The 26326-nt window shown below is 38.0% G+C and overlaps 1 long non-coding RNA gene across 1 annotated transcript in view; it reads left to right on the top strand.

Moving 5' to 3' along the window:
• Positions 1–11445, top strand: part of LOC311439565 — a 59820-nt gene extending 48375 nt beyond the window's left edge. The window contains exons 2-3 of the long non-coding RNA XR_014694819.1: positions 10488–10592; positions 11148–11445. This is a non-coding gene — a long non-coding RNA (uncharacterized lncRNA). The remainder of the gene's footprint in view (positions 1–10487; positions 10593–11147) is intronic.
• Positions 11446–26326: the final 14881 nt, after the last annotated feature.

Below are 26326 nucleotides of genomic sequence, written 5' to 3'. Positions count from 1 at the left end.
ATATTAATATTATAGTTGTAGCTAGTGATGTTCCTGCACCTCATCAGTTTACAGTATTTCAAGAACAGGAGCAGCTACCTGGTACTACTCATATGGGCTTAGTGCGAGCTATCAACCAGAGAAAAGAAATACTAGTGGTGTTTAATACCAAGTATTAGCCGGGGGGGTGTGATGGAAAAGCCCGTGTACTGTAATCTGGTTGTATTGATAACCATGATCATTCAAACATACATTCAGTAACGAGGTGTGCAATGCACTGTAATTTGGTGATGCATTCTGCTTTTGCTGGATTTATTAGGTAATAAGCTGGTGCATACTGATGAACCTCACTTGGAGATGGTGTTTGTAGGGTGTTGTTTGTATTAAGGCACCCAGTACTTGCTGTAGATATGGAGGGGTAAGCAGACTTGGTTTTGTTGTGCTAAATATTGCAGTAAAGAGTGTGGCTTTTTTATTATTTTTTTTTTTTTTTATTCCACCATCCTGCTGTGCATCTTTTTAAGCACTTCATAGATCCAGTCAACCAAGTTGCAACAAATTGGATTTTATTTAAAAATTTAATTGGATTGGTCGTATGTAAATACATAGTAGGAAAATCCTTTATCCGGTAAATGTTCAAAATTTTAGCAATGTTAAAGCCTTTTTTTTTTTTTTTTTTTTTTTTTTTTCCCCAAAACGCTTATCTGGTGAAAATGTAAATTTTGTCCATTGAGAATTATAACCCTTTTTCAGTTCTCTTTGAGTAAATGGACTTTCTTCAAGTGCGTGACTATAATGCAGTAATTTCTGTACATTTTCCTTTCTTCCTACTATTATATGAATAACATTTCTAGCCTTACTGAATATACAGATGGATTAAGTTTTGCTGCTCTGATTCCTCATTTAAGATCCATAACTAGTTGATCTGGGGGATGAGGAAATTTATTAACCAGTGCAAGTTAGCAATGGGACAAATTAAAATACAGTCAATTAATTGATTACAAAGACATTGCTTATAAGTAAGCAGCTATGTATTATGATAAAAGAATGGAGACTGTCTTGCATTAACATTCAAGGAATACAGCCTTTATGAATTTAAAATTCTTGCTTACGTAATTAAAAAATTATCTTGGTGACTCTTACAGAAAAGTACAGAAGAAAACATGCTGTATGTGAAAAGAACAATGCATATTTTAATAGTTACATCGATACTAAACAGAAAACACTTGGGATTGGTGGGTAGCTGATGGTAATACAGATTTTAATTTATGCCTTGCCATTCCCTTTTCCTATTTCAAAATTGAGTTTGCTTTCCCTGTTATTTCTTCAGGTTTCTTTAAAGCTGATAGAGTAATCAATAATCTTCTGAATTAAAAGCTGCATCTATCTGTGCTTTTGCTCATGTTTCCTTCATCTGAATGAATTGCATGTCTGTGTGTTCCCCATGCACCCTGCCTCTGAGGTGCAGTGTGGGCTAGCCTCTTTTTTGTCATGATTTTTGTGACAGCTCCTGTGGCGCTGACTGACTACTCGCTGGCTTTGGCCACAACATGAAATAACTGCACAGTAGTATTTGGTATGGATGGTAGTGCGATGAACTTAATGCTTTTACAGATTGTTAAATGTCTTTGGTTAGAGCTCTTTTCTAGATCATTTTTCATAGTGTGGAACGTGAACATACGTGGGTCCATAAAACAGCAGAGCAGTCTTAGGACTTCCTTCTAAGAACTGAACGTCCAAAAGCAAACTTGATCCTCCCAGAAAAGTACCTGTTTGCTGCCCTCAGGCAGGGCTAATTCTTAGGGTCTCTTGCACACATGCTTGCACATACATAGGTGCTATTGTGGGTCTGATGAGGAAGGTCTCAAGGTCTCTTCTCTCAAGGATACTGCTTTCACCTATAAGTTTCATAGTTCTGCCACCTATTGTGGTAATTCACAGGTATATGTTAGGTAAAACATTACTAGCAGGGTTCAGTAAAAGCAGGTTGGTAAAATTTTCCATTAAAGTATTAGATGCGGGAATGGTTCACAATGTCTTAAAACCTAAGTTTGTACCACATCAGCTGGTGTTTTTTTTTTTTTTTTTTTTGTTTTTTTTTTGTTTTGGTTTTTTTTTTTTTTTGGTTTTTTTTTTTTTTTGTTTTGTTTTTTTTTTTGTTTGTTTTTTGGTTTCTTGCTTTGGTTTGATAGGAGGGGAGAGTGAGCGCCATCTGCTCTGTCACTTGGGCTGCCAGCATTCCTGATTACTTTAGGAAGCAAACTCTGGGAAAGTTGCATTCTATGTAGCACCAAAACAAACAAAACCACATATATGAACTGAAAAGTAAAGGAAACTAGAGGGTGTGTATTTCAGCTGAAAAACATTTCAAATGGCTGTTTATCTCATAAAAGCCCTTCTCATGAGAATTTGTAATAAATTAAGCCTGGACTCTGTGTCTTAAGCCGAGATTCACTTAAAATGCTTCAAGCCCAGGAGTACTTCTTGTGCCAATACAAAAATACAGAACTTTCAATAAACAGTGTTGACCTTCCCCTGATCACAAAGGCTCTTTGGGATCTGCTTTTGCAAATTTCTTCTTTGAAATTAGTGCTGAGACAGGCAAATCACCTCCTTTGGGGCATGGGCACTAAGCATACTCTTTGGTGGAAGCATTTTTCAGGCAAACTTCAGAGTAACAGCTCTTTTGGTGGTGCTTTTGATTTCTTGGTGTTGTGAAACATGAAATAAACTTTTAGAATTGTTCTTACAGATTCATTATGCAATCCCTCTACAACACTCGTATTAAGAATGCCAGATCTTGAAGTGCTTATGTGTTTTGCTGTTTTCAATATAATTTAACATAAGGGTTTTTAAGGCCAATGAAAACTGGCATTTCAGATTTTAGACTCTAATTGACTTTACTGCAATGAGGTTCCATTGGTAGAAATTAAACTGTTCCAATGGTATGAGAAAATGTTGAAAGATTTTTTTTTTTCTCTCTCAAAATATTCCATTATATTGTAATGGAATTACAATATAATTGTTATTCTACTTACAATTGGTATTGTAAGTAGAATAACAATTCAGAATTAAAAGAAGATTGTGTATTTCCAGGTTCCTTCAGAGTATCCCACAAATCTGCTTTCCCAGGAATGAGCCTGCAAGTTTCCAGTGAGGGCCTTCGGCGTTAATAGGAGTTCCAGCTACAGAAATACTTGGAGCGTGAAAGCAGCTCAGTAAACCACAGTGCAAACTCCCAGGAGCTGGGGCATGAGAAGTTTCTCCCATGAACATTTTTTGCCAGAAATTGATGTTTTCTCATTAAAAGTTTAAGATTTCAGCAAACTGACACATTCTGATTAAAAATAATAATAATAATGTTCAGCTGAAAAACTTCCAGTTAGCTCTTATGTTGATGTATTTTATGTGTGTTGGGGATATGCATATGTCACTCTCTGGCTTCTTGCTTATTTTTCAACTGCTAAAGGATGGGAAGGCCAATGAAATTGCTCATTTTGATATGATCTCCAAACTTTTCTTTTAATTTGTATCACTTTGTAGTAGATTTATTTCACTGGAAATAGTTACGCTTCTAGGACATACCTTAGGCCAAAGCTGCTGCTTATGAGAGCAGAAATATGTGACTTGACAAAGAGCCCTGATGTATTCCACATGCTCTGCACAGTGGGATTTCTAAGGGCTTGTCCAGATTGTGGTGACTGCAGCTTTAAACTGGTTTGGTTGGGAAGAGACAATATTTCAGGCATGTTGTTGGCGATAAAATCCACTTGAGAAACTGAATGAACATTCAGAAAATTACTGTGAGCTTCAGGCTCCTCTGGCTACATGGGATAAATGGGGTGATATGGGTATGTGAGGGTTAGCAGTGCATTCACAGTAGCATCAGTGCTGCAGAAAAGCCTTACCTGGAGAAAAAGAAAAATGTCCTTGTTGATTGGGATCACCTGGCACTGGCATGGCCCTTGCCCCTCCACCATCCCCAGGGGTTCTCCAGAGAGCTCCCAGGACAGCCTGCTCTGCCTTCAGCTGTCACTTCAAATCTCTGCTGAAAAGAAATATTTTTCCTCCTGTATCTTCTTTTCCTTTCATTTCTCTCTCTGAAATTTTGATAAGTAGTAGAATGCCTGGAAAAAGCATCTTGTAAACCTACCAAAAATAAGGTAATGCAGAAGGAGAAAGTGTAATTATTTTAAGGGAGTCCATGGAACTCTTCTGCATATCAAATCAAAAATAACAAAGGCAGAAATAATGGGGGAGGATCTGAGAAGGGCTGTAAGAAACAGGGAGGAGTTAGCAGTAGAGCTTTGATTCCAGGATTTCACATCTGGAATCTAATTTTTGTTATGTACCAACAACTAATCACATCTGCAGTTACAGCTTTGGTGATTTGTAGCATACAATATTTTCTTGGAAATACACTTTGTGCACCCACTATGTTGCTTAGTTGCTAAAAATAAATAAATAAATAAATAAATGCTGTCTACATGATTGTATAGATACATAAAACATTATTAGTTGAGTGAAATCCAGAGATGTTTGCTCTATGACCATATCTGATAAGAAGTGGTGTGAGCAGCTCTGAAGCCTGCCACAATGAAACATCCCTGGGGTGGTACAGGATCAACAGAAAACGAGCTTCAAAGAAAAAGGGTTTCATCCTGTAGACCCTGTGACACCAGTCATGGTTTCTCAGGCGACCTTTTCCAGACGTGGCAAGGCTCAGCTTTGTCTCAAGCTGCTGAATTTCATGTGTTTCTGGTTCATTCCATAAAAACCTGCTAGATTTAGTAAAACCGTCAGACTCCTATCTTTTCTTCTGTTTTGCCCATTTGCTATGTACTCTGCCTATAAAGAAGTTTTTTACTGCAGTGCTCTCAACACCATTCAAATGCTTCTAGCAGGCTTTGCTCATTCTGACCTGCAAAGGTACTTGTGCAGTTTGTCATTGCTAGTTTCTTTGGAGCCCTGGTTTTAACAGACATCTCTCTGCTTGATGGAACAATCTCTTCTGGCTCTAGTGTAGCCATGACTTTTCCACCCTTTAGTAGGATTAAAATGTCTCAGTACAGTTTTTCTATTCTTAATAACGATCACAGATTTGATGAGAGCTGACGTTGTGTTTAATAAAGGGCAGTGGAATACAGATCAGGCAATCTCATGGGATTTCTTTCATGGGGAAAGGTTTTTTTTTATTTTAGCCCCAAGTTTTTGTTTGAAACTTTTGAAGAAATCCATCCCAGGATGAGAGGAATTCCCATTTTCACACAGACCTGACTCAGTCATGCTACTGCAGAATTAAGGAAGCAACAAGCATACTTAGTGCATGACAGACAATTCTTTATCCCTGGTTTCTGAGAAATGTGGGCATAACACTCTTCCTTTCCTGGGGTGTTTTTCATGGTAAGGAGTAAAATCAAAATGTTTATACTTACATAAATTTTATTATTTTGCTACATTTTTGCAATAAATCCCTTTTTAAAGAAATACAACGTTTCTATGTTGCAAGCAGTTATATACAAATTTTTGCCTTAGGAAAAATGAAGTCTGAGTTTGGAAAATGGAGTAGCATCTTTCTGGCAAAAGTTCTGGGAGGGTGTTTTATTTGTGTTGTGTATGCTGTGTATCCAGCTCTCTGGTAACAAAGCTTAATAATGCTCTGTGAAGAACTCTCATTACTATCCATATCACAAGACCATAGTGTGTATCAGTGCCTAAAATTCAAAAGAAATAGAAATACATAGGAACTTGATTTGATGTGAAAAGATGCATTTGAAGACCGTGAAGAAACAGAGTTTATTAGTAGATACGTATCCTATCTTTGAAAAATATCTTTCACTCTTGCTGATATTTTGCTCTAAAGAAGTTTGGTAAGTAAATATAAGTGTTTTCAACAACTAAAACCAAAATCTGATGAGGTAAGCTCAGAAAGCTAGCTGTTTAGAAAACTAATCTAAACTTCATTTCCTTTTTACATTTTGGGTTTTGAATCATGAAGGTTTTAAATTTTCCATATTTTCTCCATAGCACTATGGTTTTTTGTTTGTTTGTTTGTTTTCTGGTGGAAGCTAAAATTCTCGAGAAAATGAATACAATCCTAAGATTTGAAACAAATGAAGTGAAATACTGTTTGTGATTCTGAACAGTAAGTTGATTGTTTGATTTCCTATCACCACAGGTAAAGTAAAGAAGGCATTGGAATAAAATTTATTTGGGCATTTTTTCAAGTATTCCTTGGAGGGTAATATTGAAGACTTGTTTCTCCTTGTCATCTGTCTTCATGTTGAAAAAGAGCATACAAATGCTGGTTTGATGTGTTATCATTTAAGTTACTGAGTTGTATTCAATGAGGTAGTAAGTGGATTGGCCTGTGAAGCAGAAGCACTGCGATACTTGAAATTCTGTGGAAAAATGTCACTTAATCACAATGATTTTTTGTTTTTATGGAGCATCTCTGTTAAGCATATTTTTAAATAAATTGCATGAAAATGACACTTGCAAGTGGCCTGAGACATTCCTACTTTTGTGTTGCTGGTATGAAAGGTTATAAGTGATAAAGACCAAAATTTGGCTTTTGGTAGTGCCCATCGAGAAGTTAGGAACAGCACCTGTAGTGCATCTCATCTGGTGCTGTTACTGACTATAATCTCTATAGTGAAGATATGGCAGGAATTTCTGTCCCAGATTCACAGATGGTGAAGAAAGAGGAAGAGAATATGCATCTGTGTATACCAACAGGGAGGAATTCCTGAGAATACTTCATATACTCAAGGTGCACGGTGTCTTGCAGGGACTGTCTTCTAGGACTCCCAAAAGACAGAAGTATTTTTGAGGAAAGCACAGTGCCATTTGCTTTTCATTTATTTATTTATTTTTCTTATGTGGCTTCTCAGGAATTTTTGCTGTCTGGCATCTTTTCAAAACAAGATGCCTTTCCATGGTTAGAACTGGATAGCAGTGCAGGACAGTAGTGCTTTTAGACTATTTTTAGCTGTATGAAATCTCAAGCAATAATCCAAAATGATAAACTTATGGAACTGGTTTGGTCTCCAAAGTTTTTCTTCCTTCCTCCTACCTCCCTCCTACCCCCCAAATGCTTGATATCAGCATTTTTAGAGGCCAGTTAATTAGTGCTTGGTGAACATAGCTGCAGATTGTAAATTGCAAGTCAGAGTTCATGTTGCACAATTCTACATGAAAAAATTTCTTGAGATATTTTTATCTGCTACTGCCAATGTATAAAATGGTCCCAAATGTCATGTTCCTTTTTCCTCTTCTTTCCAAATTGTTCCATATAACATATGCAGGACCAAAGTTTCCCTCATTGTTTTCTAGGTGGGTAGTCAGCACTTTTAAGCCTAGTTATCACATCAAAAGCAGGTAAGGCAGTAGAGCATGTGAAAATTATTTCAAGGAAGGATGCCATTCTATTCAGTTGGTTGTCTAAATTATGGATGAGTTTTTCCCTTCAAGATAGAGAGGTATGTTTCAAGAATTTTAGCCTATATTTTTTTCCCTCTTTTCCCTCCAACAATAAAGATTTTATATTGATAATTTTCTGCCTGAGGTAAACAGAGACTCTTTGATGAAATATATGAAAAGTGGTTTTCGTTCTGGCAAGCCCTGTAATTTCAGCAGGAAAAAAAAAAAAAAAAGTCACATTTATTAATCCCCAAGTAATCAAGGACAGGGAGTACTTGTGCAGCAAAGAGCGCTTTTCACAGAGTCAAGCTGTACACTCTCTGTCACCATGTCCTGTGCAATAAATAGAAAAGTCCCAAAAGAGAAAGGAGATCTGAAAGCAAAACAGAGGCAAACAGTTCCAATCAAATGGACACTGCTAGATAGGTGCTTTGACCTCTCTATAATAGCGATCATTTAATAACAAGTAGTATATACTAGGTAACATCAAGCAATATGTTTTTTGTTGTTTTGTTGTGTGTTGTTGTTTGTTTTTTTTTGAAAGGATGTTAATATTGTGTTGCCCCATTAAAAGCAAAGCAACTAGGTTCAGCAACCAGCTGAAAAAGGGAGTATTGTTTTTGACATAGATTTTAGCATGTTAATGTGCTTTCTCAAACTGGGCCCAAAGTAGGTTGAGGCTTAAAACTGGAAAAATTACATATTTTTGATCAGTAAAGATGATTTGAGTTCTTAGATGTAAAAAGTAAAAGAAGCGCTTCTGAGAGGGAAGAGCAAAGAAGAACATGTACATATGGTTGTGTTTTTTTTTTTTTCTTTTTCTTTTGTTTTGTTTTTTGGTTTTTGTTTTTTTTTTTTTTGGATGTGAGGCATCCATTAGGAAGACCAGAGCAGAGGCACTGAAGAAGATCCCTAAAACAGAAGTTTATATCACAGAAAACTTTATGCTTCACTTTCAATAACAATTGCATTCCCAGTAGAATTTTATATGACATGAAAGTTAAGCTTCACTTTAATTAATGATTCTATTCCCAGCAGAGCAGCAGCTCCCCGTCATCATGTGAATGCTTTGGGGAGACAAAAGAAGAATGGGTTTTTCAACCTAAACCTTTACTAATTTTTTAGAACAGAAGTTGGTATTGTATGTGTATTTTTATTCTTCTGTAGCATCACTGTCCAAACCAAGAATGCGAGTACATACGCATCAAACAGCAAGGGAAGCTTGCAGAAACAATTTAGTTCCTACCAGCATACCCTCTTGTGTGTCGTGACGTGTGTACCTAGCCTGAGCAGTGACGGGGGGTATATCACATACATAGCACATACTGTAGCACATATGAACCTGCTAGGTGAAAACACTAAATTGTGTGTGCTTCCCGTATGTCCCATGGTAAATCTGTCCTAGTTTAAGCCATATAAAGAGGCAGCAAGCAGTACTCTGTGCCTGCAGTTACAAAATGTCATGCCTACTCCTAACCTCCAATTGGTCAAGATGCAATTAAGCCGTAATTTATCAGAGGTTTTCACATCATTGAGAAATGAGAGAGAACAGACAGCATCCGATGAAACAGAAAGCTTAATTTATGATTATCTTCTCTCTGTAAAGCACCAGTGTGTGCATAAATGATCAAATAATACCCACACAACTGGGCGAAGGGAGAAGGAGAGAGGGGAAACAGGCAGCAGGTGGGAGGGGCCTTGGAACTAATCCCCCAGCGTGTGGACACTTTGCTCCTAACCCAGGCCTGTGCTGGGCTGAGAGACAGAATGACAGGCAATGCATCCTGCATTCCCTTACAGCACCACAAACCAATTTTTAAGGATGAAGATTTCTTAGCAGCTCTGTTTTAGTAAACACCACGAGCAAAGATGAGTTGAGCTTCTGTACAGGAAATGGCAAAAAATTCTAGCCTAACCAGCACTGAAATTGTTCGTGAAAGTACACTATATGCTGAGGATGATAAATCTGTGTCAAAAACAAAACTGCTTGCGTTACAGAGCGAGAAGTATGACACAATTGTGAAAGTGTGGAGAGGCAAATTGGAAAACTAGGACGCTCTTCTCGAGGTGTGAAAAAAACAGGAGTATAAATACTGTCCGATGCCTGTGAAGTGGCTGTAACTGCTTTCCTGTCAATCTGCTAATTGCTTTAGAGGAGCCTTGATGTTGCAGCTGATACAGAAAGTAAATAAGTGCTTGTTACTGCATTAGAATGAAGCTTAATTCTTTCTAACGAGAAAAAGTTTATCTGGCTGTGTGTGCTGTACAACATTCCTTATGGTATATTACATCTTGTAGCAAGGAGTTGCCATTCTCAAGCTATGTATTTATCAAGATGTCCGTGGTTCATTAAGTCCATAAAGGTTCAATCAGAAGCTAAAATAGCCCCATGTTTTACCTGCTTGTGCATTTTTATCCTTTTCATCCCAGATGAAATGGGTTTTATAATACCATTAATAGTGGGCTGCACTGCCTGAGAATTGCAGTCTTACCTTTTGGATAGGTTTTTGGGGCATGTTTGTCTTACTGGAGTTCAGAAGTGTTAAATTTGCTGAAGGGGGAGAAAATAAATTATATTTTTAATGTTGATCCCCTCTACTAATTTACATCTAAAATTTTATAGCCTTATCAAGAGGGAGGTTATCTTCTGAAATCAGTGGGAGTTTAGGTAAATATATTGCAGCAATGTAGTATGTACATCTATGCAACAGTTACTTACTTTGCATAAATATACAGCTGTCACTTAGCATTTAAGAATTTTAATTGTCTTCATTATTTGCTTGGTTTATTCTGTCAGTGGTGATATCCAGTTGTGGCATTCAGTGCAACTACCCTATCATGTTCCGTCTTTTTTGATCTATTTCTGTTTAATTTCCCTGTATGGTGTATGTCTCTTCTTTCTACATCCACCTCTATCTCATACTTTTACCCATCCTTCCCTAGAGCTTGAAATTTCTAGCTAGAAATTAAATAACTAATGCCCACATGAAGTGTTAGTGTTTGTTTTATCACTATTTACTACAGCTTTTACTACAGCTTGTACCGTGAGCTCCAACTGAATTCGGGATGCCTTTGTTTAATTGCAGTTGCTGGCCTGTTTGCAATTCCAGCTGCTGTTTTAGAAACATTTGTCTGTTGTGAGCCTGGAGTCTAGCAAGAAAAAGTGGGTTGTTCTTCAGAGAACTTAAAAGGTATGTGACAGAGCATTACACATCCAGCATTATAAGGAATATATTGTACTTTGGGAACTTCAAATTACAGCATGTGACCCATAGATGTTACAGTAAAGTAGCTGCCAAAGTTCGTCTGGCAGATTTAGTAAGCAAATATCCCCACTAGTGAAATAGTGTCATTTTTCATACTGCATTTCTTTCCCCTTTGGGACCTGCTCAGGCCTCACACTGTCTCTAAATTATTAAATTAGGTCTTCCTTGATTGTCCAAAGGTCATGGTGCCTAATGTGTGTTAATGTGATGGAAATGTCAGACACAATTAGTTTCAGTAGTAAAACATGGTTTTATAGTCCTAAATGCAATAAATTAAAATGTGCTGTAGACTGCTGTAGTCAGGGAAATTTCTGCACCGTTAAGGTTTGATGAGGAAGTTCATGTCCTCTTTGGGTACGAATGGGGAGCGCTGGAGGAGGCGGTATGACATGCTTCACCTCCGTGATTGCTATTGCTCCTTGTTTGAGAGATTATATATCAAATGGGCATATAACCTCAGAATTCCACTTTTTCTCCCAGGCAGTTGGGCTTTGCGCTGCTTGCATACTCCGCTTGCTGGAATCTTTCTGCTGAGAAAATTCCAAGGCACATTTTAGGCATCAAAACATCTTTAATCTTGGTGCTGAGAAGGATGCATGCCATCAGAGATGGATCTGTTTCTATGCAGCTTGCTACTGAAATTTCAAACTTCTGCCATGAAAAAATCAGCTATAAATAGCTCTGAATGATAGAAGTGGGTAACCTAAGATGGAGCAATAAAACTGACTGAATTGTCATGTTCTATGATCTGTCTAATAGAGTAAGATTTTACAATTAACTGCTACAGTATCTGTTTCCTGTCTGCAAGTGGGGCAGGGGAAGAAGCACATAAGCCAGAGAGGAACGGATCAATTTTAATTGAAACTTCTGGTAGCTTTGCTGTTGAAAGATTAAGGGAAAAACAAAATAACAACAACAACAACAAAAAGCCCAGCAACCAACCACATGCACAAGCCAATTTGCATTTACAGGGTATCCTGAACTGTTGCAAATTTAGACGATGCATCCAGAGCAAGTTCTTTCAATGGCCAGGAAGCAAAACAATTTCCTCTTTCACTCATGAAAGTGATCCTTATGGGAAAACTATTGCCCTCTTAAGTGGCAATTCAGTGTTTTTAATAGTCCTGCATTATTCATGGAGAAACACCTCTTGCGGGTTGCAGTTTGAGAAGGCAAAAAGAGGCTTCCTCTTTTCTGAGAAGGAAGACATTGCACAAATCATTTTATGCAAAAGAGAAGTTGGCCAAATATGAAAACCTTGAATCAAAACCTTCAAATCTGACAGTTAGTGGGGATAAGTCAGCAAATCTCTCAAGTGGTTCAGTGCTGAGCATCGTGCAGTTTTCAAGGGAGATCTGCTGAAATACACTGACACAAATATTAGGAGGCATATTTAATTCTGAGGCAAAGACATCAAGAAAAAGTGAGAAGTAATAGGCAGAAATCAGAAGAGTGAGGCTGAAATGGTGAATGCTATAGTGGTCCCTTTGGGAGCAGGTAATCAAATGTATAAATATAAGCTCCAAGAGTGCTGATTAGGAGATGGAAGTGAAGAAATGATAGAAGCGAAGATGTAATTTAGGAGTGAATGTCAAATTGAACTCGACTGCATAATTCAATACTGTCATGAATTGCAGTGCTCTAGTAAATAAATAGCAGACATTGGTGTGGGAGCACTGCTCCACCAGGGGTGAATGTCACCTGGGAAACACCTGCTTCACTCTCTGTGTTTTTAAATTCAGTGCATGTGGCTGTGGGGAACCTTGGCCCTTTAATTTGACTGCTAGTACTAGTAGGATATTTATCTCCAAACCATGTAGTTGACCACAATGTGTTTCTTCTCTTCTATGGTTTTATTTATTTTTTTACCTGGAGGTTGATGTTAGGCACAAATGCTACATATGGAGTGTTTCCTTCTTTCATTCTTTCTTCTTATACATATAGATACTAGATTTGATTTTTTAAAAAATGAAGAGGCCTATGCAAATTGCAATAAATCCCTTAATCTACTAGAGTACTTCTGCAAGTAAAGATCTCATTGGCTTTAATATGATAATTTGGGGATTTAAAGTTAAATATATGCATAAGTGATTTGCAAAATCAAGGCCATATTAAAGATGTTATCTGAACTGATTTGTTGTTAGAGTGATTTCAATTCTGTACTCCCTCCTCCCCCCATAATGTGTTTTAAGGTCTTTCATTTAAAACTGCAAATTGACCTAGTAATGATCACTGACTAGGGTAGAAAACATATTAAGAGAGAGCAGTCAGTCAGAGAAATCATCTGCTGCCCAAAGAAAAGGCAAGATATGGAAAGATAGTTTCTTGTTATTTTTAAGGCTGCTTGAAATAATTACTGCATTTTTATTTTTATTTTTTTATCACCTATTGTTTGGGAAGGGAAGAGTTATGGGCAGTCCCTCGTGTGTGTGTTTCTGTGCATTAGAATTTACTTCCTACCAAGTCAGCACATGCTCTTATCACCCCCCTTTTTTCTAGGCAGCGAATTCAAGGCATGGGATATGTATACAGCTTGTTCAAGCCCTGGGTGGTTCCACAAGTGGGCTGGGGAATGCCTGCTGCTGCCTGAGCCTGGCCTACACACAACCAGCCCAGCAGACTCTCCGAAGTCTCTGTCAGAAAATCCTCCCTAAACCCACATCATTTAGTGCCAGATCCATTCTGATGCTGTTCTCTGCAGTTCATAGCTTTTGTTCTGCTGGGACTCGAAGACAGATCATTACCTAGCAGGGACTAGTTCTGCTGGTTTGAGAGGGCATCCCAGCTGTGAACAGCTGGATGTTTTGCCCATGAGATAAGAAACCTGATAGATGGAAATGGCCGATGTCATGAAACTGTCTTAAAATTATCATTGTATTGTTCTTTCATCCCAAATCATTTCTCCCAGAAAAAGTGTATTAAAACACATGGATGACATTCTAAAAGTGATGCAGGAAAAGTCTGCTGGGCAAAAATGATATACTATGTGCTAACGATATTTTGCATGGCAATTATAAATGTCATCCTGTTTGGGGGATTGATACCCTTTTCCAAAGTTCTTTACTGGTTAGTGATTTAAATAATTTTATATGCACAAGGTGAAATCTCAGCTCTATTGAGTCACTTTGTTAAACTACCCTGGCAGAGTCTTCTTCTCAGTTTTAAGAAAACTTCCTGAAGCTTTATGCCTCCTCTGTGTTTGTGCTGCAGGATGAATTGTTTCATCGGGAAATAAGAGTTTGTTAGATTTGTTAGTGGCATTTTTTGATCTTAAATGGTGGTTTCCTTCCAAATCCACAGCCTATTTCTAAGAGGCCTATGAGAAGTAAATGAAAAAGTGAAGTCTGTAGGCTGAAAGGTTATCATGTAGGAGTCCAGCACAACTGGAGCACGATAAGGAATATTTAAAAAGAATCTGACATCTATTTGCTTAAAGCCCTCACTTTGTTCTTGCAGCTTCCTACAAAATGGATTCCTTCAGCTTTTTGAATTTAGTGTGAACTGCACAGAAAAAACTTGTAGTCTGATGGTGCTTTCCCTTACAGGAACCTTTCCTAGCATCGTTCATCAGTCTGAAAGTACTGTTTGTTTCCACTCCCAGGATGCAGGCTGGCCTCAGTAATGCTCAAAACTTGGCTAAGTTTTGTTCCAAACCACAAAAAATCTTTCTAGGAATTCTGCCCAGATTTTCTGAAAGATACTCTAGTGTCCATGTTCCTATCTTGAGTTTCATCTTTCTGTGATGAAAGTCAAATTCCAATAACCTTGCTTGATCTGGAGTTCAGGAATAAGGTTTGTTGTTTCGCTCTCTGTCTCTCCAAATAGGATGTTATTTTTGCTACTAGGTTTCTTTACACTTTACCAGTTGTCCATATACTACAGCAGAATGAGTTTTCTTTTTGTAATCTCCCCATTCCCCTCACAAGTGCATGTTGCACAGCAATATTATTCCTTTTATTTCTTGCAAGGAATCAGGATTGTAAAGGGGAACTTAAAACTGCAAGGGAAAACAAGCTGGAGCTTTGATTGTGGCACAGAAAGGTTTTTTATGTCTTCTCTCAAGGCTGCGTTTTGGCACTCTGACTCTTGGCCAGCATATGTCCCTGTTAAGCAGAAGGAATCATTCAAGCAATCTGTGCTAAGACTTGTCAAAGTCTAAATTAAAATGCAGCTATCTTATCCTGTTTTTGTGCTAGGCTTTTACAGTGCTTTTTCTGCTTGTAAACTTCAGAAGAAAAAAAAAGTTTTGATGATAATTGGGATTATTGATTATTTATCTTACTTTATATCTATGAAATGAACATTTTGTATCATTTGTCTCTCAAGAGAAAAAGAAGATGGTGATAAGATGATTTCCACCAAAGGAGAGTCCCTCTAGCATAATTGTCTTATGAGACGATGTAAATGTACTTCTCTTTTTAATTAGTTGCATTTGTGATCATAATTTGGTATGTCTCTCTTAATCCACCAAATCTCCACAGAATGATATAAGACTGTTGTCCCATGGCTCCCAGCTTCATTGCATTTTATTATAATCACCTTCATTGTAAGAAAACCTCTTAATTATGCTCAAAATACTTTGAAGTCAAGAACAGTGCTGTAATGAGTTGAAATGTATAGATGATATTTTCCCCACTGAAAAGAAAATGTACAAGGCAGTACATAGAGTGCTATGTAACTCGAAGAGTGTGCTTGTATCAGGAAGCAAAAAAAGTTGACTAGAATTCAGCTCCCATAAATTAAATTCCCTGTGCTGCAGCTGACTAGCCACACGACTGTAGGGAATACCCTTATTCTTTTTCTACATTTCCCCTTTTGATAAAATAAGAATAATGTGACTGCAGAGAGGCTCGGTGATGCTTAAATCTTATTTTCACAAAGTGGTTGGTGATCCTCTAAGGAAGAGTGGATATAAATGTAATTATTTATTATTTCATCTTTTTAATCTTTTGAAGTGCATGAGCGTTGCTAGATTCTGTCAGCTTGGATACATATAGGTGTAGAGAAATTACAATTACAGGTTTTCCTAAATAGCAACAATATTTATTTTGTGAGTCTGCAATGCCAAGGGAGCTAGGCAAAATTTAGGGTGGTAGGTGTAGTGATAGGTATCACTGGAATGTGATTGTCAAACCCTGTCCCTGAAGAGGGATTCACAGCTCTTCAAAGAGCTTTAGGAATGGATTTAGCAGGCTGGTATGCTTTGTTCACCTGCTTGCTTATGTTTATTTTTTCATGTTTTTTTTTTTTTTATATACAAAGATTGGTGTTTAACTCTTAAATGCACTTTGGGTTATGTTTTTGTTTTGTTTTGTTTTGGTTTTTTAGCTTTAAAAGTAATTATATGAAAGCAAGCATTGTACTTGTTGGTTGGGAGCAGGGCGGGCGAGGGGAAGATGGAGACAGAAGGAAACTGAGTGCTAAGAAACATTGTCAATAAATATTTGTGAGCTGTTACAAAGATGACCGTTAGAAAATTCTCAGATGAGCTTAGCAAGAAGTGCTCCCTGTTGTTCAGAGGATTGCAACTCTTTAAAAGCACTCTGGCCTCAGAAAGTAGCCATAATAGCCAATACTGACAGATGGTATTAAAGACACGGGCAGGGAACCAGCATGGTTTTGATCCTTTACTCCTGTTACAAGCTCTTCAGTGCATGCCTCGTGGGTTAATTACTTGAGCTCTCACAGAAGGAATCCTGGCTTCTGGTGTAGCAGCTTGTCGCAAGACGTGGTAAGAAATCGCACATGATTTTGAGGCTTGTAGCCTGTGAATGTGTGTCACCCTGGAAACCGTTTGCACCTGCAAGCATGAGTCATAAGAGCTGAGGAATTGCGGGGTGAGTTTCAGTCTTTTCTGAGCATTAGAAATTGTTCATTGACAAAGACACATAGATAGAAGAGCTCTATTCTGATGTTTCAGGTGGGCATGACCAAAGCACCTCCATGGTTCACCCCTATCCCACTGCACTGCACCTGCACACCAGCTAAAAGCCTGCCTCCTTTATTTAACTTCATCTGTTTTAGATGGTGACTATTATATCTGTACTTGATATTTAAGAAAACAAGGCATAACTTGTCAGCACCTACAGCATTTCATTTTTGGGTTATCAGACACTTGCTTAGAACACACACACAAAAATACCTTTTTTGTAGTTTAAGAAATGAACTTGTCAGAAGTAAAGCATATCTTAAAATTCAGAAACAGAGAGTACAGGGAGCTTGCTGATAAGCTGGCATTTTGCTCTGCAGAAATCACTCTAATAAGAATGGTATTTGTCCTCTTACAAAAACTGTTGTGATTTGAAGAACAGGAGCTTATTATAAATTGGATAGCCTCAGTGGCTTTGGAGGGGAGCTGACAATTAACACCAGCTGAGGATCTGTTCTTAAAAGTTTTACCAATGAGATATTGCTGTTTTGTAGCACCTTTCATCCCTGTTTCTCATAGTGATTTGCAAACATTAATTAAGTCTCACAGCACCCCTCTGATGTATATAAGTGTTGTTCGTCTTAGAGATGTGTGAAATATTCATGACAAAATTGGAGGCATTCTGAGTTTACCCCTCTTACAGGCTCAAGGATATTAAAGAAATGCAAAGTTATTTGAGATTATCTGCATCAGAGAATTTTTTTCTTTTTCACTCTGCATATATGTGTTCACAACCAAAGTGTCTATGATGTATGTATAGCCTTCTTGTAATTGTTCCAATTTCAACAGGAGTGTTTGGAGTTCTTTCACATAGTTGTTGCATTTCAGTTCTTTGTATTTCGTAATTAGCTGGATCTAAATATGTATCCACTACTAAAAAGGAATTTCAGGTGAGTGACTCCCTGTCCACGCAAAAAACCTGCAACTTTATGTAGAAATTATTTGGGCAAAGATACATTATGAACCTGTAATAGGACGAAGAAAGATGTGGAGCAGGAGGTAGAGGTACCAGTCTACCAAAAGACCACAGCCTGCTGGAAGTAAGTTGCAGATTTCCTTGGGCAGAACATCATACGCTAGCAGAAGGCATATTTGAAGAAGGAATGGTCCTATGACATGGTGCTAGTTCTAGAGATGAGCTCAGACTTATCCACTGGGTACTTCAGGATTCTGGCTTGAACCTGTGTCTGTAATGCTCTACATGATGATTGCCATTTTCCCATCTTGGAAGGGTCCGGTGATTTTGCTGAGGGTCTATCAGAATGATGTCAGAGTTCGTATTACAGACCTTGAGAAGTGTTGCAGGCCTCTTGTGCTGGTTACCTGCCCAAGTGCAAACCTCAGTTCTACAAAGGAAAATAAAAGGCAGGAAAGAAGGGTGGGTGGTTCTCTAATGAGGAGGAGAACCAAACTATGAAGTGCTGCTTTGTGTGGGAGAGAAGGAGCAAGGTGTGGGGTGTTTTGCCAGTCTCAATACATTTTGGGGGAAGTGTGAGACTGAAGCTTAAATCATGGCAACCTTTCAGCTCCCTGCTACGTTTAAGAATATTATAAAGGTTGTCCCCTAAGCAAGTATTAGGCAGGGAGAAGTGAATCAAATATATTTTGCAGCTATTGACTTTAGACAGCAAAAAGGTGCAACATTTGGCTTTCTAGTCAGGTCTGCATGATAGACATAATGTTGTGTTGCACCGTAACTGTTAATTTGGAGGGGAAAAAAAGGGGGGGGGGGAAGAAAGAGTGCTGTGTTTGTATTTAATCTAGTTAGGATCAGTTCCCTTTTTAGTTACTACTGTATTTTAAGAAGGCAATTTTTCAGCTCTCTGCTAATGTAATTTATCACCTGCATTCAGGGCTCTGACAAGATACTGGCCCGTGTGTTGTGCATAGTAATTGCTGCTGCCCTCTTTGGATTTGCTCTCTGTGTTCTTCCTATAGCTGGAATACTTCTGCTCCCAGCTCTCCTTTTCTGGCAAGGATATTTTAATGAAGCAAAAGCATCAGCTTCTCATCACAAGCAATATATACAGTCTGTGATTTTTCTTTTTATAAAGTGAGGCATGTAGAGACTTGGTATAAAATGTATTACATCCTCAAAATGAAAAATTTGCTGTATTGTCCAGTTTGAGGAACAACATGCAATAGTGTAATTCATTAGGGACCAGGTACAAAAGAGTTGGCAATTAGTTCTGTGATTAAAACCTGCTGACCTACCCATGACTGCTGGATGCATAATTAAGGCAGGTTCTTTATAGACTACTGTTTATGCAGGCTGATTACAAATAATCAGTATTTGAGCGGTTCGTTTACATGACAGATCATTACAGGCTCCTCAGCCCTTTCATGATCTAAAGGATATGGAGGGTGTGGCACCAGTGTAGTTTGGGCATAGCTCGAGTCCTAAATTCAACTTCTCAACCTGAGAATCTCAATCTAAATATTCAAATTTCAATATTTACCAACTATAATTTCCAGTTACAGTTAATTCTAAGAGGTCTGAAAATTAAAACTCAGCTCAGCTTTGATAGCAAAGTAAAAGCAATTAGCAAGAGTAGGTGTAGAATATCAACTATCCTTTTGGTTCTGGGAATTGCCATTATGATAATATCAGAGCAACTCTGTCCCATCGTCACCCAGGCAAGTTCCATGTTGCAGAAATTAAATTGGAAAACAACACTCATGCAAAATATTACAAACAAGGAGTTGTATACAGAAAAGTGCTTCACCTAAATATTTCTATTTCTGAGAAATAAATGTAGATTCTTACATCTTCTTAGAAGAGAAAGCACATTTTTCTGGATCCCATGGGTGATGGATAATGAAAATTCTCTTTGGATTTTTACCATCTCAGATAATCACATATACACAGAGAATTTACAACCTCTCTGCTTATTGCTGAAAGTGAAGTTCTCATGTTAGTACAACAGAGATCCAGAAATAATTGCAGTCTCAACATGAATATGAACATCCAGCTGGGATTTAAAATCTCAGTGATGGAGCGCAAAGGGTAATGCATTAAAGCTGAATTCTCATTAGTGAATCGAACCTCCACATTGTGGTAGGTACAAAATGTCTATGCTAGTTGGAAATTAAGGGAGCGAGAGCAGAAAGAAAGAAGCAAAGCTTCTGAGAACTTAGCAAGAAAAATTATAAATGTGTTTGTGCAGGATGGTATTTTTAATGAAGTCCCTAACACCCTAGTCATAACAAAACATTCTCCTGCAGCTCGGACAATCAAGGTTAGGGTTATTCTATTCTTATCTTTGCCTTTTGAATTGGATGACATAGCTACAGATGTTGGCCTGAAGACAGGTCTGTTGCATAGGATCTTTTAGTCTTCTGATATTAGTCAGCTCTGTGCTGCAATAGGAACTAAATTGTGCACAAATTTTGCATAACAAAATTTTTCCTAAACAAGTATTCAGATTGAATTTCTTCTGTCAGATGAGTCTCCAGAACTAGGGCCACAAATATCTTCCTAATTAAAATGTCAGAAAAATGGATATATTCCCATGAAGTAAGTATACGTGCATATGCCAGTCCTCACAGTATATTGTGAATGGTTTGAAGACCACCTTCTTTATCAGTGCATTCACTTTATCCATCTGTGTTGTCAGCTAGAACCACTGACTTTCATGAACTTAGTTTGAAGTAATTGCTCTCTTGATAACTGCAGCCATTCTTCATTGTCTGACAAGGCAGTCAGAACTGACAGCTTGGCCATCTATGGGAGGAAGAAGCAAAAAAGAAAAGTGGCAGGCCCCTGGAAGTCAGTCCTCTACTCAGATCAGCTCGGGAACAAGTAGTAAAGAAGTATTTGGTCCTCAGAACGTACAAAATACATTTGCGATTTCACATCTGGAAAGGAGAACATTCAATCCAAATAAGTAGTTTTAGGAAAATGTTCCCACCAGTGATGGGAAAGGAGGAGTTGTAAAAAGACGGGTTACAGCACAATCTGCTTAACTAGCTTGTGTGAGAATACCCAGCACTGCTGGGCTCCGTAGGGTCTGTGGGCTTGCGCTCTGCTGGTTTTGTCATCAAGCCCCATTCTGCCAGTTGCACAGGGCCAGTTCATTTACGCATTGTTACTTTGCTGATGTTTGGTTGTTTCTTGCTTCCTTCCCACAGATAGTGCAGATTGGCTGCTTTGTACAAAAAAAAAAAAAACAAAACTTAGGTGACAGAAGTTCAAAAAGTTGTGAAGGAAGTTGTGAAAATTCACAATATTTTAAATCTCCAATTCATTATGTCCCTGAATATAAATATAAGATTTTAATATATTTCTGAATAAGTTGGCCAAGATAGGAAAGCATGAAATTCATATGTTTAAACTTTTCCATGGACCTTACATTCAATGTGGTTCAAATCTAGTTAGATTCATTTTCTGTATTTAAACAACAATCACTTGTTAATGGCAGGGCACTGACAAAACTGTCTTACTACTTCATTCCTCGGTACCTATGAATTTCATTGAGAAAGTATATATTAACCAGCCCTTCCTTTTGCATGCCTGTTGGATTATTTTATTTATTTATTTACCTTATTTACTTTTGTTAACTTCCACAACATGCATTTCTGCAGAGTCATTTCAAGTTGACATGAAGACATTTGACTCCTAAGATATTTGATTCAGCACCTTCTGACCTTAGAGTGTGTATAATTTTAAATTAATGAAATTGAAAACATTAAGGTCACAAGTTGAAGAAAGAAGTGAGCCTGCTGTGGAGGTTCCCATATTCATTTTGCTGTGTTATCTTAGAGAGTTACCATGAATGCAAATGATCTCCAAGCATAAACAGAGAATAAAGATTTAATTTTGCAAGTCAGTATCTGCTAATTAAAAAGGGGAAGGTTTACTATCTTGATAGTAACTCAGGAAATGAAGGAATGCAAACATTTGTGCTTTAAATAGCAAGTCTAGTAAGATAGGTCAGAATTGATATCTGTGCATTGATCACAATGGACAGTCTAGTATTGGTCTGTATCGATGTGTGACTAAGAGTGGCTTGTAGAAACAAGTGGAAACAATACATACAGTTCATCTTTTGGTGTTACTCACTGTGAAACTCATCTTCAGATCACAACTGTTAAGAGTGGAAAACCTTGCCTCAAAATCACGTTCAGTGCAGATGTGGTGTTGCCCTTAGACAAAGTGCAAACATAGTACTACTGAAGTCCAGTCCTTTTAATCACTGAAGTCCTCTGTCATGATACCCTGTCTTAAGCTAAAAGGAATTTTTTTTATAAAGTTGCCTTACTATACATTGGGATAGTGTATTTAAAAAAAAAAAAAAAAAAAAAATTACTCTAATGTAAAATAAAGCTTGTATCAATTTCCTTATGATTAGGACTGTGGAGGAATGTTTGGATTCCCATCTTTCCAGAATGGACAACTTCTTCCTACAGGAATGCAGGTAAGTAATTCAATCATCATTGTACTTTTTGTGTTCAATTAATAATTTATCCATAAATTAGGTTATGACATCTTGCAACATTGTCTTTCGTATATAGTGTTAGACCCAGAAACTGATGGGTAACAGGATTGTATAGGACACATTGCAAAAGTATTGTTGCTTTGATAACAGTGGCATTGTTGTTTTCACTCTGTCTTGTAAAATTACCTTTGAAGTTACAGTTGGTGCTGTATAGGGTTATTGAAAACTGTTGATAAATATTTTTTTAAATACTACACACTTAATGTATTGTACCTCATTCTGATATCTTAAAAAAATTTAGGAAGAGTATCATCTTCCTTTCACACAAGAAACTTAAATTGGTTGCCAACTTGGTTATATAGAAAAGGATAGTACTGGGCTGTATCTCTATATCTCGTGTAGTCTTTGGTAGATCACATCGTAGGGGAATGAAGCTGATATATTTTGATTAGGAACTTGTGTCTCTGAACAAGATTTTGTTTGTGGGTAAAGTGATACAAGATTAGTTAAGTGCAGTTGCTCTGAATTTCATCAGCATGAATGAGATGCAGATCTGGCCCAGAGCCAGACGAATGTCCCAGACCTGCTCGCTTCCTCTCCAGTGTGATGCTGCTCTCTTGTTTTTGATGAATGTATTCTGCAGTAAACTCCCTCCTTCAGAGGCATCATTTTTGAGCTGTCCTTTATGAAGTGCAAAGGCATTCTCCCTGCCTTGTTATCTATGTCCCATTCATAGCACATAAAATTATGACATTTTATTCTTTATGTAAATGTATTATAGGGAAGTAAAGCAAATAAAAAGTAATGAGAAGATGAGCTTTGATGGTACAGTAGAGGGAATGCAGTATTTCAGTGAAACAAGTGACAGCCAATAACACTGCCCTGTTTTATCTTTTTGAACACATTTTACATTTCATTCTAGTGCTCTGTATTAATTCACATAATATGCCTGTTGATAACAGGTTTATTTAAAACTCATTAAAAGTTATAGAAAAATGAGATTTTCATAGAAAATAGGTACTTGGAACTTTCCAAATTTTCCCCCTCCCTCCTTCTTCCAGCCCTGCACAAAGACAGCAAAAGGTTGATATGGCAGGCTTTAATCAAACTTCAGCTGGCATTGCCTGTCTGTATTTCAGAAAAACCTTCACATAAAGGAGGCAGGCACAGCACCCAGGCCTGCCAGACTCACAGAGGCTGCAAGCCGAAGGCAGCCCTATCTGCCACTAATGGGAATTGGGAACCACTTAAAAATGCTACAGCGCGGTGGCGAGGCTGTGTGGTCCAGAGATTCTTATTTCTGAGCAGCTGGGAACCTTGTGTTTTGTTGCAGGTGCCAGGCTGAGAGCCTGGGCAGGAGCGGCTGCCAGTGCCTGCCCAGAGCAGTGCTGCCCGGCTCCTCCAGTGCTCCATTTGTAGGTCCCCTCCAGCTGTAAGAATATAGCCTTTTTTCCTCCTGCTCATTTCATTCTTGGCTGTATTCCCGATTCTGCCCACACGGAGGCATATGAGCAGCAGTTTTTGGGAATTCAGGGATGTGCAAACCTGACCATTTGAAACTGGGGGGAAACAGTGTGTATAAACAATCAAGTCCATTGGTAATGACTACATATCTAATAGTCTTCCCTTACAGCTGCCCTATAGTGAATCTTCCATCATTCATTATTCTATTTACACTCTAGCATGTATGTTTATGCTACATGTATAATATGAAACTTTCATAGATGACATCTAGTCAGATGTCACTCTAACACATGTAAATCTAATGTGCTGTAACATCTTTAACCCACTTACCTTATCCTGTGTATTGTAATCGCATATATTTATGGATTTTCTGTGACAGAATATGAAACAATGGTTGCCACAGGAACTGCTACAGTTGTAAGCAAGCAGCCACATAGCTGTTGACATACCATGCAAGAGCAGATCCACAGCTCTGGGAGGGAAGAGTCCTGTTGTCCCTGCAGTTGCGACAGTGGCAGTCCATTAGCTTTCTAACACCGTCTTGTAATTTTGGGAGTAATCTTGCAGTGTGCTTTCTGGAGGTCAAAGCATTAAATGTTTTCAGCTGGTTGCAAGGAAGAAATATGCTTTGCTTTTGAGATGACTAGATAGAAAGTTGTTAGCTTGCTGCTGACAGCAGAGGTGTTTCAAGTACGTAGTCTGCAGACTAATCGGTATGGAGCTCTGGGACCTTTCTGTAGGTCAGCTGTAAAAAGTCAGGCTTATTAAGGAGCACAGAGAAGTACATTTCACATACTTTGAATCCAGTTATTGACATCAGTATTTCACTGCATTACGAAGCAAGCTAGTTTTGGGCTGTTGACATTTAACTAGGTAAACATCTTCCACAAGCTAAAGGAGAGGTCAGTGTGAGACAGTCATGTGTTGTGCACGTTCCCACTTATTCCTGGGAAACAGTTTTCTCTTTTTTCTTCTCCATTTCCATAACTTGGGGGTGATTGCAGCTCCCTCTGTGCTCCTGCCTTGACCCTTTGTGGGTATCTGCTGGGGAGCTGAAGCAGTGGGGCTGAGCTATGCTGTCTCTGCTCAGACAGCATAGGCTGAACGTACAGAAGGGGACTCTTCATCCGTCTGGGACATCTCCTTGACTTGCTGTGAGAGGGAAGTGGTTCCTCACCATTTTGGAGGGTAGGCCCTCTATTTCACTTCATTTTCTTCAGTACCACACTCATCTGCAAGAAGAAATGAAGCAATCCTCAGCTCTTTACTCCCTTGCAGCAGTCCAAAATACCTTAGGGAGAAGCATATGATTTTAGGGGAGAACAAAGCTGGGAAGGACAGGAAGCAGCATGGGGGAGACAGAATTATTTTTCCATTAGTAATTCATGCAAGTATTCCAAGGCACATACCAGCTCTACTTGGTTTGTTCCAGTGCTAATCAATTTCCCTGCTCTTATAATTTATAAATACCAAAAAAAAAAAAAAAAAAAAAAAAAAAAAAAAAGTACAATCTAGGTACAACCAGTTTATAACAGTTACTTCTTTCCACTGCTTCGTGTGTGATGGAGAAACTGATGAATTAAGATGAATATTTGGTTGTTTGTTTCATTTTATTTTTTCAAGGAAAAAATGTTATTTCAACAGCATAATATAAAGGCGAACTAGTCATGAAAAAAAGAAAACAAAGGTATTGCACAGGTAGGAGTGAAACAGGCACTGTGTAGTGCAAGCTGAACTTATCAGTCCTAGAAAGTAGGAGTAGTGAACCAAAGTTAATAAAAGGTCAAGACTAGTGGTATTTTATTGAACTCCTTCAGTGTGATAGTGCTTAAGAACAGGCACTGCATGGCTAAGGAAAGATAGCTTAATAATTTAAAGTATATTCTTGGATAAAAGACTTGAGCAGAAAAACTGGGTGGATCTCAGTCAATTGTTCCTATGTCATTTCTTTGGAATATTTCCATACTATTTGTGTCTTTATAACGTGTTAGGATGTAACAATCGTGATTTATCTTGGTTGTGCAAGCTGTCTGCCAATTTTATTTCATGAAGCTCTTTTAATTATCTGCTCAGTAGAATAAAAGACAAATTAAGAATCATAAGGGAATAGCAGATACTTTAGAAATTAGATTGCTTTCACTTCTACAATCTCTGACCCACTGTCTATCTTGTGAGGTGAAGCAATTGGGTAAATGCTAATGTAGAAGTGAGGGAATGGAAAAGACTGATATACACATCTATTAAATGATTGAGGATTCTGAATTACTTTCTCGATAACGTTTTTTTCATGTTAATAGTATGTTTCAACTCTTGAAGTCAACACTGTGCAATAAGTCTTATACAATCATCAGTATTTTAAAATTAATATGTTAGTCTTGGAGGATGTGTATCTTCTTTTTAATGTAGCATAAGATAGATCTTTTGGGTACTGTTCACTACTATTTTTTTTTTTCTCATGTTAAGATATTCATTTAGCTTTCAGCTCTGAAGAACCCCATTATAAGTTAATTGGCACATAGCACAGCTGCCATTCATATCTTCTAGTGTGCTTTAAATTATTCCTTTATTCAGGTTGTATGGCTTGTGCAAAAATACCATACAGGTGCATGTGTGGAGATTCGCTAGGCAAAGAGCCCTTTGAACTAAAAGGAAGGAAGAAAGAGAGACAATATATCAAGGAGAGACTGTACAAAGTGGCTGAGAAAAGGAGCTTAAAGGAAAGGTGGGCTGCTGAGGTTTGATAAGACCACGAGTCAGCCTTGGGGCTGATAATATAGGAGACGAGTTGGAGTGGGTGGAAGTGATGATGAAGTGAAGGAAGAGAGAAA

This window comes from Aythya ferina, assembly GCF_964211825.1.
Source record: "Aythya ferina genome assembly, chromosome: 7".
NCBI lineage: Eukaryota > Metazoa > Chordata > Aves > Anseriformes > Anatidae > Aythya > Aythya ferina.
The sequence above is the reverse complement of the archived record's forward strand: the minus strand, read 5'-3'. Positions and strand labels throughout refer to the sequence as shown.